Raw genomic sequence first — 12,732 nt, forward strand, 5'->3', positions numbered from 1 at the left:
ATATGATATACAGAAATGATAAGTACAAGATTATGTGATAAATAATTCGATGATAATGATAGAGATAATGATAATAATATATGATAATGCTAAGAAAGTAGATGATGATATGTACATGGGTGTCTTTGTTATATAAAAAGGTATATGATTTGTATGATAAGTTAGTATTAAATGTTCATGTGTTTTGTTATATGGGATGTTTTTATGATTTCTATTATATGTTTTATTTGCCTCACTAAGTCATCGACTTAGCGTGTGATTGTTTCACACGTAGGTTCGAGAAGAATATAGAGAGCAATGTGGAGCAAGACAGGTCAGTTACTTCTTACCGAAGATCAGATCAGAAAAGATGTTTTGAATTAGATGTATACTGTACATTGAAAATGGTTGGTATGTAAATAAATGTCTAAATTGTATATGCACTGAACGGTTTTGCAAAAACATTTAAGCTCTGAATAGTTCTGGAAATCTTTTGAATAAGCTACATGTATAAAAGTTTTAAATTACTCACTATTTTATACAAGTAAATGTTTTGAAAAGTCAATGTGACACCTCGGACTCGAATCCAGGCCGGGTACGGGTTGGGGGGTGTTACATTTAATGGTATCAGAGCTACAGTTTAACCGATTCTAGGCTTAAATCGAAGTCAGAAGTGTTTTAAAAAGTGTACATGCCAACTCAAAGTGAAAAATTCTGATCTGATAGTGTATGGAGTATGCCGTCTTGCTAATAAAAAATAGATTATTATGTGATAATAGAAGTATGATAATAAGAGTTTCGAAAGAAGTGAAAGGTAATAAACCTGAAGGTAATAGCATTCACCTGCCCTGGCCAGGCAGGTAGAAGAGCGAACACCTCAGGAAATGCCTGTATAAAATTTGGAAAATTATTCTTCATGATTGAAGAATGTTCTGATGTGTTTTCAATTTATATTTTTTTTAACTCATAGAATGAATGTATCAAATTAGTTGATAAAGTTGCGAGCACCCAAGTTCAAGGGTGGATTTGAGGAAGGTTCTATTGTTATAGACCTTTGGTTGAATGATATGATAGAAGGTTTTCATTTCTTCAAAGTGGAGATGTTGAATTGAGTAGTTTTGTTACTACTTTGGTAAGTTAGAGTATGGTGGACAATTGTCACCATAAGAACGTTAAAAGATTAAATGATGTGATTAGAATTGTATAAGAGTTCAAGAATAAGTGCATTGATGACCAGTTTATAAAACAGATGAAACTGGAATACACGAGCTTGAAACAAGGGAATTACACCTTGTATGAGTATGATTATAAGTTTATTAAGCTAAGCAGAATTGCTGCTGAGTTAATTCCGACTGAAAATGATACATGTGATATTTTGTTAGGACTTGCGCCTTAAATTAAAAGAGTGTTACTGGTTTGAATTTGTTATCGTTTCAAGAAATGTTTAATTGTGTTAAAGCTTTAAAGAGAAAAAGCTCAGAACGAAAAGTTTGGAGAAATAAAATCTTAGATGATTAAGAGAATTAGTGCTTCATAGAATTTTAGCACCATCAAAGAAAGGTAGAGATTCTGGTTCAACTTTAAACTAGACATGAATTAGTTGTATTCTCCGTCAGAGAATCAAATCAGATGAGAGTTCGATAGACTCCAACAGTAGGGTTGATCTTGAAAGATTAAACAAAGAGTTAATTGAGGATAAGTCAGGGTTAAAGATAACCCTTGTGAATTAGGTTAAAAGCTCTTTTAGAAGTTATGTAAATCGAAGTAGAAAAAGTATTAAAATCTGGTGATTTTTTTTAAACAAGTGGAGAAAACATAAGTATAAGAATGGTAAAGAATAAGGTTTTGTGCGAGTAAAGTTGACTATCAAAGTAATGAAAATGTGATAAGGAGTGATAGTTATGGATAAATATATGTGATATAAAAGAGCATGGGATTATGAAGAACATGATATGATTTAGTTATGTATAAGACAATGCGGATTATAAAAGGATAAATGGATAAAGACCAAGGAATGAATTAAGTGTTTTGCTAGAAATTAAATAATGTGAAGGATAAGAAGTATTTTAAATGTATCAAGTGAGGTAGATACTGTTTTTGTATTTAAGATGGAAAGAGTTAGCGTGGGCTAACAAGATTATGGGACGGAATGTATTGAAATTACAAGATTTCAAGATATGGTAGGTTATGATAACCAAATATGAAGTGAATCTGGATACAGTTGTATACTGTGATTATAGTAAAGTGATAGAGTGAAGGAAGTGAGGATTCAAATGTTTAAGTAAAACTAAGGATTGATAAGAAGAGTTTAAGTATGGGTACATCAATGGTCAGTTTATAAATAAAGGAAGTTAGAATGTTAAGCTTGAATAATGGAAGTGAAATGGTGTATGAGATTGAATGTTTATTTGATTAGTTGAGTAAACTATTGTTGAAATAATTCCGACTGCAAAGAATGTATATGAATGGTTCGATGAAGGTAATAAAGGAGACAAGGCGTAATACTGTATATGAATGAGAGTATGGGTTTAATAAGTGAATTAAACTGGGTTGATTTTAACTGAAATGATGTGTAAGATTAATTTGATCAGGGCTTACGCCCTAGATTGAAAAGTTGTTATTAATTAGCTGTAATGGCATGGATGTTAGAATTATCAGATTTGAAGGAAACATAAAGTAAGTTAATCAAATGAGATACGAATCTGGATGTGGTTGTATATGTTGATCATATAGATATGATATAGGCAAGGAGATAAATATTTATGTGTTTTAAAGAAAATTTTGAAGGAAGAAAATACAAGAAAGATACGATAAGAATGAGGTTTTGTATAAGTGAAGTTGATTAGTAAAATTATAAAGATATAATAAAGACTGGTAATCAGAGATAAGTTTAAGTGATAGGAAAAGAGTATGTGAACATGAAAGAAAGATATGATTGGCATATAAGAATATTTTGAGTTATGAAGAAAATGAAAGGATGAAGTTTAAAGAATTAGATGTGATAAAGATTATGTTGAGATATAGGTTATAAGTTTAACTAGAAGTAAGAAAGGTATGTCAGGTAATATGAGAAATTGTTTAGTTATGCAAAGTGTATGTTTAATCAGTTATGATGAAGATTTAAGGTTATGTTTCTTGGTCAAGTGGATATAGTCAGAGAAATGAATAAAGATTTATATGTATTAAGGAAGTTTTGGAGTCAGTCAAGTAAGGATGAAATAAAAGTTTGGTGATTCTTGAAAGACAATTGAAGATTGACAAGGAATTTGATTGATTTATGAGTTTGAGTAATAAGAATTAATGTTATTGTCTATCTGATAAGTGACATGATAGGAGATATAAAGTAAAAAGGTAGTCGAATAATTGAAAAGATAAGAACCAAGTTATTAAAGATGATACAAAAGATTAAGTTCAGAAAGTAGCATGAGAACGTTAGAAGATATGTCTTTTCAGGATGTGCAGTGAAAATTCGAGGATGAATTTTTTAAAAGGAGGGGAGATTTGTAACATCCCAAATTATGGGTTAGTGACCAAATTGTAAAGTTTCAGAATTTGATGACTAAAGTAGAAGAATGAAGTAGTTCAATGATTATTGGATATATATGATGAAGGTTATTTAGTAATTATTAAAGGAAATAAAGGGTCAAATGGTCATTTGATCATTTAAGGAAAAAAAATGGAATTATATACGTGGAAAGGGAGAGAATTCTCCAGAATTCTCTTCTCCTTTCTTCTTCTTCTTCATGTGGAAGCCAAGAGCAAAGGTAAGTTTGATTTAGCTTTTGATTTCTTGAAACTTTTAAGTTGGATTTGAGTCTTTGAGGGTTATATAAGCTTAAGGAAAGCTTATATAAGTTTAAAACACCAAAGAGATAGAATTAGAAAGGAATTTCTATTAAGGGTTTATAAATGAACTTTTGTTATAGAAAGGTTTTTGAAGTTCTAAAGTTGGATTTGACTTGTCATCAGCTTAATTAAGAAGTATTAAGTGTTAGAATTGGATTTGAAACATGTGGAAAATAGGGTATGATTCTTGAAATTCCTAAAGAGGAGAGGATATTAAGGTTAAAGATGAGATAATGTATATGAAAGTTAGGAATATGAAAGGGGTTGAAATATGAAGGATTTAATCCAAAAAGAAGGATTTTTTGGGTTCAAAAAGAGGTTCTGGGCAGAGTGCATCGATGCATATTCATAGTGCACCGATGCATCAATGTTAAAACCCAGAAATTGTTTGAAGGTGTATCGATGCATTGGTAGTGCATCGATGCACTCTTTTAAAATAAATACATCGAATGCAATTTGTGCATCGATGCATAAGTAGTGCATCGATGCATCCCATTAATAAGGAAACATTGAATGCAATTAGTGCATGGATGCATAAGGCATGCATCGATGCATCCCAGTAATAATACAACATCGAATACATTTTATGCACCGATGCATCAGTAGTGCATCGATGCATACCTTCATTAAAAGATGAAATTGACTTTTCTCTTGGTCTAAAGAGTGAACCATTAGAGTATATTAGTTATAATACTAATATAGATCTATGTATGATGATGTAGATATAGAACGTGATCCCGTTCCGGATCAATTGAAGGATTATAATCGAATCAAAGCAAAGCTAAGGTGAGTGCACATTCTCTAGTATATGAGATTCAAGGGAAAATAAGACTTGTGATAAGTCTATTTCCAATAGTGAAAAACATGAATTCATAGAAGTATGTATTTGTTATGATTTATATGTGTGCATGGGTATATGTGTTATTGATATGAATATAGTAAGTAAAAGGGATTAATGGTGATGATAAGAATAATAATAAGGACAATGAAGTGATAGGTATATGTGAATATAGGTATTGATATGTTTTGTATGTATTGTAAGATGATATGTTTATGTGATAACATGATAAGATGACAATGAGTTACATGTCATATGAACACATGAGAAATGTTATGAGCCATATGAAAGAGAAAGTATATGTGATACATGAGGGTGAATCCTATGTGACATATGAATATGAATTCATATGAAAAGTGACATGAATTACATGAAAGAAACTACGTGATTACATGTATATGTGAATGAAACCATGAGCTTATATGAATATATGATATGGTTACATGAATATGAAAAAGGATATAAAAGATAATGCCCATGTTATGTGTCATGAGAGCTAGGGGTATAGTTGGCATGCCAAGAGTCGAGGGTCTACGTGGTCCTTCGGGATATATATATATATTCTTTGAAACATGTGTGAAGTCTTGTGAGACACATACTGGATCCCTGGTATATGTATATGATTCTTAAGGAATGATATGTGGTCCTTAAGGAATGATATGTGGTTCTTAAGGAATGATATGTGGTCCTTAAGTAATGATATGTGGTCCTTAAGGAATGATATGTGGTCCTTATCGATATTATTATATGGCACTACGGTGCAATTCTACGTGCTCTTCGGTGCAATGATACGAGCTGTGGTGACAGCATTAGTGCACAACCTCTATAGACTCACATATCGATAGTTCTCACAAGTGTACCATGGGCATATCAAAGAGATAACATAAATACAATATATATAATGTATATGCTTTTGGTGAAATGATATATGAGTGATATGATATACAGAAATGATAAGTACAAGATTATGTGATAAATAATTCGATGATAATGATAGAGATAATGATAATAATATATATGATAATGCTAATAAAGTAGATGATGATATATGTACATGAGTGTATTTGTTATATAAAAAGGTATATGATTTTGTATGATAAGTTAGTATTAAATGTTCATGTGTTTTGTTATATGGGATGTTTTTATGATTTCTATTATATGTTTTATTTGCCTCACTAAGTCATCGACTTAGCGTGTAATTGTTTCACACGTAGGTTCGAGAAGAATATAGAGAGCAATGTGGAGCAAGACAGGTCAGTTACTTTTTACCGAAGATCAGATTAGAAAAGATGTTTTGAAGTAGATGTATACTGTACATTGAAAATGGTTGGCATGTAAATAAATGTCTGAATTGTATATGCACTGAACGGTTTTGCAAAAACATTTAAGCTCTAAATAGTTTTGGAAATCTTTTGAATAAGATATATGTATAAAAGTTTTAAATTACTCACTATTTTATACAAGTAAATGTTTTGAAAAGTCAATGTGACACCTCGGACTCGAATCCAGGTCGGGTACGGGTTGGGGGTGTTACAACTTCCTTGGCCGATAGTTCTCTTTACTACCGCGAAGTTGATGGGAGTAAAATATATATAATGGAGTATGTCAATGACAACGTAGTCACTGGTTATGAAACTGAAGAAATTGATGTTGTTATTCGTATGATTAATTCTACTTTTTCATTGAAGGACTTGTGTAAACTGATTTTTTTTCTTGTGATGCATGTTTAGCGTGTGGAATAGGGTGTCATCCTTAAGGGATATTTGTTTACTTCAAAATGATTAAGCGCTAAATGATTCAAATGGTGAATGATTCAGAGGCTCTGTATGAATTAGCTTTGAATGTGACATATTGTTTGATAATGGCTCTAAATCATTCAGAATGTACTTTGATGCTGAATCATTCAACACTGTTTTGCTGAATCAGTCAACACTGAATCATTCAGAGGTGCAAAACAAACGTGGGGAATGTTGAACGGTTTAGTATTCAACACTGAATGGTTTCATTCAGATCCAAACAAACAACCCCTTAGTCAAAAGAAACATGTTATGGACCTTTTGGAAAAGACAAAAATATTGGAATCAACACCAACACCTACACCGATGGTTACAACACCTCTTTTATCTGTTGAGGATGGAGATCCTTGCTTGGATGCAATATTGTATATGCAAGTTATGGGTACACTTCAACATGTGTGTGCTACAAGACCAGACATACAGTTTGATGTTAATAAGGGGATCCAATTTATGCAATCTCCATGTGACAAACATTGGAAAGCAGTAAAGAGAATTCTTAGGTATATTAAAGGGACCTTGGATCACAGACTATTTTTGTGTGTTAATCCAACACTTACAACGTTAGTTGGGTTTTCTGATTCTGATTGGGCAACAAATTATGCTGATAGGCGATCTACAGCTGGTCATTGTATATTTTTAGGTGGGAATCTTGTTGTTTGGAGTTCGAAAAAGTAAAATATGGTTTCTCATTCTTCCACTAAAGTTGAGTTCCGTAGTTTGATTAATGCGATGTGCGAAGCCATGTGGGTAAAGTCTTTGTTAACTGAGCTTCATATTCATCTTTCAACTACGCCTGATATTTGGTGTGATAACACCAGTGCGATTGCTCGTTCGAAAAACCAGTGCATCATGCCAAGCTCAAACATGTAGAGCTTGACTTGTGTTTTGTAAGAGAAAAGGTCATGGATGGTTCGTTTCAAATTAATCATGTGCCAGCAGTCGACCAAGTTGCCAATGTATTGACTAAACCTTTGTCTGCTCTATTTTTTGTTCGACTAAGGGAACGTTTGTGTGTTATGTCTGCTGATGAGCTAAGATTGCAAACTATTAATAATGTGTTTCTTCATCAACAACCTAGAGAAGTTTAGAAAAGGGAAGAAAATAGGAAGTATATGAGAATATTTTAAGGATGGTTATATGTTCTGTTAGTGTTGGTTGGTTTCTGTTAGTTTCAGAGTTGATTATTGTGTCTAAGCTGTGTATATAAACCCTTGAGGTACTGTTTAATGAAAAATATACTAATTATGAGGTTTCCTTTCATAAGATTACTCTAAATCTTTCATTATTTTTCAGTTGTATTTTAACATGTTTATAGTAATATTTTCTCTCGATCCTTTCCTTGATGAAGGTTAGTATGACTATCAATGTCTTCAGACTCTCGATGTAGGTTTCTTTCATTGGTCTTCTTCTTAATCTTTGTTTCTAGAATTTTTGATTGTTTGCTTTCTTGATATTTGGTTTTTTTGTTCGCTGATATTATTATGCCTTCAAGATATATGTGCCAATTAATGTTTTTTTGGACATGTACTGATTTCTTCGTTCGCCAAGAGACTATTGTGCGAACTAGATATCCCAATATCTACGTAGTTTCTGATCGCGCTCTCCTCATGATGCCATCTCTTGGCCATGTTTTCTTTTATATGTGCCACTACTTCTTTTCAACAACCAGTCCTTTGTCATCTTTCAGTTCTTCTCGTGATTATAGGATGAGACTACAGGAGATTGGTTTTTCATTTGTCCACTTTGGATATTCTCTATATTCTTCAAGTTCATTTTTATTCATTAAGCTCTCACTAGTTGTCACCATTATATTTTATTTATGATTGTTCTGAATATATTTCAGATGTTGTTCTAAATGATGTCTTTTATGGCTAATGCAATCTACGTACTTTTAAAAAAAAAGTTAATTGAATCACTCATCTTCAAACTATGAGTCTAATTCTAAATTAGTTTTTACACGTTTGAACATTTTAATTTCATCCTCAAAATATGATTCTCACTCTAAATTAATCCTCGATCTTTTTAATATTCTAATTTCATCCTCAAACTATGATATCCATTCTAAATTAGTCCCATAACTTTTAAACATTTCAATTTTATCCTAAACTATTGGTATATGCTAATAACATTTCTTGCCAATAAAACTGTTAGGCCTAACTATATTATTATATGTTCAAAAAAATAAAATTTAAGTTAAATTATGGTTGAAACTAATTACATGTTTGGATGAAATTGAGGGTGAATTTGGAAGAATAAAAAGTTTGTTGAAAATTTTAGAATAAGGGTTATAGTTTAGGGATGAAATTAGAACGTTAAAAAAATTAAGGCTTAATTTAGAATGAGAGTCATAGTTTTGTCACAAAATTGAAATATTCAAAAGGAATAAAGTCCCTTGGCATAAATTGGTCTGGTTTCCATTTTATGTGCCAAAACATGATATCACTACTTGGATGGCCATCTTGGGGAGGCTTAACACGTGGGATAAACTCATTCATTTTGGAGTGAGGTTTGATGAGTTATGTGTTCTTTGTGGGGATGCTGTTGAGTCAAGGGATCATTTATTTTTTGGTTGATCTTTCTCTAGCGCGATTTGGAGAAGAGTATTGGATGCATGTGGCTTGCAAAGACAAATTGAAGGATGGGATGTTGAGTTACAGTGGGTTATTAAGATGTTGAAAGGTGAATCCCTTATTGCCTTCATTCTCAAGCTTGCCTGGATTGCGTTCATTTAATTTGTTTGGCTTGAGAGAAATGAAAGAATTTTTGGTGATCATATGAGTAGTGAGGTTGTTGTGTTTGAATCTATTAGGGAGATTATTAGAATCAAGGCTAATGGTAAATGTGTATAGATAGAAATGATGGGATAAACTCTTTTCTTTACACAGTTTGTGGTATACTTGAGTGAGTTCCTGTTTTTCTTTTTTGTACGATACTCGATTTTTTATAGCAGCTTTGTTGCTTTCTTTGATATATGAAATCAACTTATCAGAAAAAAAATAGTTTGCTCAATTTATTAGTTTGGCTTTGTTGCTTTTAATTAAAACTTTAGATACATGATATGACCATAATAACCCAACATTCAAAACCATTTGTGGCAGAGGGAAAAATATAATGGTTTGTAATGAATATTTCAGAGGACCTACTAAACATTACGTAAATTTTTGGCTGATTTGTTTCTTTCGGCTTAAGAGTAAAATAATATATCTAAGAACATAAAACATGCCTTCATGATGTCTACTACAAATAAAACCCTTCCTGAAGAAATTCAAGCAATCCAAAAATCTGTCAACAATTTCACCTGAAGAAATTGTTTTTGTACATTCATAGTGTGTGCAAATATTTCAGACAAATTCTTGTTTTGCATTCATAGAGCTGTCAAAACAATTAGTAGAACGAAAGCATGGTCTTCATTGCATTTAGGAATCCTAAGCGCATGAAAAATGGAGTGCGGTGGAAGAGACCCATGCAAGCAATGCAACCAAGGCATATGTGTAAATGGTGGATATCTACTGCAAATAAAACCCTTCCTTTCAATTATTATATATTACACCATATGATGGGCTCTGTTGGTTTTGTTTCTTTGGAATCATTTTACATTCTTTATTTTTTTCTCTTTTTCTTTTGTTATTACTGTAATTGCCTTCATTTATTTAATCCTGGTATTTTTAATAAACTTGATTAAGTGAAATAGGGGTTGTTCATGAACAGTTAATATAATGATTGTTTATGTTCGTTGGTTATTAAACTAAATATACATGTATGAATAAAATTTTATGTCCATTTAATAAAGGAAAAAATACGAACAAAGTTGTTCAATTTGTTTTTGTTCACCAAACAAACTCGTTTATATGATTCTCTTTTTCCTTTTTTTTTTTTACATTTTAAACATTGGTGAAGGTAGGGAATAAACTAAACACATGATGAACTTTGAAGCTCAAATTATAAAGTCTAAGGAATTTAAGGACAAGTGGTGCAATTTCATCATTTTCTTTGATTTGCAAATAATTGTTGACGAGGGGACTCAAACTAGGGATGGCCATAAAGAGGGAGAGGTCACCTCTTCTAAAATTTCAAATTCTTATATATTTTAAATATTTTTTTATTTTCTATTAAAAATATTTTTTTGCCCCCTAAAGTTTTATAAGTTCTCTCATACTTAAAATTTTATAGGTTTTTCTCTCCTAACATAAAATCATGTATACGTACCTGATTCAAACTGTCGTAACCGGTTTTCGCCCGGACACGAATTTTTACTTGGCGGGAAAGTATGTGAATAAATAAATGGTTTTTATTGAAATGTTTTGGGAGTCGCCATCGAACCTTTTGAGTTAGGTAGGTTAAATACCTAAAAATCAACTTTTAAAAGAGTTTTTAAGAAAACATCAGTTAAAAGATAAACCGGTCTGCGTTTAACCAAAAATTCGTTCTTTTTAATAATAAAAAAGAATTCGTGGTCGGTTACATTTGAGGAAGGATTATCACCCCCACAATGCCCAAAATTAGTCCCTGTCGATTATGAATTATCTCTAATAATAGAATTTAAGAATTCAAATATAAATTTAATTTATGATCCTTTTATTTCTAATTTGATCGGATAATTCTAAAAAATATTAAAATAATTTTTATAAAACTAAAGTAAATAAGTAAATATATATACTTAGGGTTTTATAAATAGGGTATTTATATATTTAAAAATATCAGAAAATGACATCTAGTTACTTTAAGACAATCAATTTCTTGAATATTAAAAAATAAATAAATACTAATAATAATATGATAATATTTCGTAAAATAATGTAAATAAAACTAAAGTATATATATATATATATATTTATAAGCATGATATTTATTTATTTAAAAATATCATAATAGGATATCTAGTTGCTTTAAGACAGTCCCTTTCTTAATATTAAAAAATAAATAAATATTATTATTTAATATATATATTTATGACTAATAAAAAATAAAATAAAACAATTATTAAATTATTAAATTAATTATATTGAACATAAAAAGGTAATAATAAAAATAAATTACAATTGAATAATGATCAAAACAAAAAAATTAAAATATTGAAATTAGAGATACTAATTCAAAATATTGTGAGAGATAATGGTTAACAGTGTAATTTAACCTAATTAACTATTCGAGATTAAAATTTTAATTATTAAATTTACAGTGGCTAAATCGATTATTTTACCTAATATATATATATAATTATAGCATGGACTAAATTATAAATTAAATAATATTTAAAGAACGAATTAAAATGCTCGAAAATTGATTTAAGTGACTATAATGCAAAGTTTCAAAAATTACAGGGATTGCGGGCCGTATTTGCCCATACGTGAAATTACATCAAGGCCCTCACCAAAACTAAGACGTTTTGGTGAGGGTATTTATACCCTAATCCAAACGGCCTTAAGGCCAATTTTTCATTTCTTTTCTTCTCATTCTCTCTCTAACAGAGAAATGTAACATCCTTCATACCGGGTTAGTGATCAAATTGTGAGATTTAAAAATTTAGTGACCAAATTGGATAAATTAAAAAGTTCAAAGAATTGATTGAAATGTTTTGTGTAGGAGCAATTAGCAAAGATGGAGGAACTAAAGGGGTAAATAAGTCTTTTAATAAATGAAGCAATTAAATTTTACTTTTGAAGGGATATTTTAATACCCACGTGGAAGCCAATTGGGGAAAACCAAAGTTCCAGATTTCTCTTCTTCTTCATTTTTCTTCTCCACCGTGAAGCCAAGCTAAAGGTGAGTTTCCTTGTTGATCAAATTCTTGATGAATTTAAGGTTGCTTATTGATCATTAGATGATAACTAAGCTTAAGGAAAGCTTAGGTTATCTTAAAATCAAAAGAGGATGGAGTTAGGAAGGATTAAAAAAAGCAAGTAGAAAAATGAAATCTTGGAATATAGTTCATAATAAGAATTGGAAGTAGGATTTGACTTGTCATCAAGCTAATTAAGGAATAGGAAGTGTTAGTATTAGATTAAGAACATGTTGGAATTTGAGTGAGATTCTTAAATTTTATATGGAGAATTGAATTTTTAAGTTTTAGAGGAATTGAATGGATAATAATTAGTTTAAGTAAGAGTATGCAAGTTAGGGATATAAAAGGAGGTGAATTATGTAGTGTTGAGGGGATTATGAATGGATTTCGTGCTAAAAATGACATTTCTGGGCAATGTGCATCGATACACATTCAAAGTGTACCGATGCATCAAATATAAATCCTAGAAATTGTTCAAGGTGTATCGATGC

The sequence above is a fragment of the Hibiscus syriacus genome, unplaced genomic scaffold, assembly GCF_006381635.1.
Source record: "Hibiscus syriacus cultivar Baekdansim isolate YM2019G1 unplaced genomic scaffold, ASM638163v2 tig00000991_pilon, whole genome shotgun sequence".
Lineage (NCBI taxonomy): Eukaryota > Viridiplantae > Streptophyta > Magnoliopsida > Malvales > Malvaceae > Hibiscus > Hibiscus syriacus.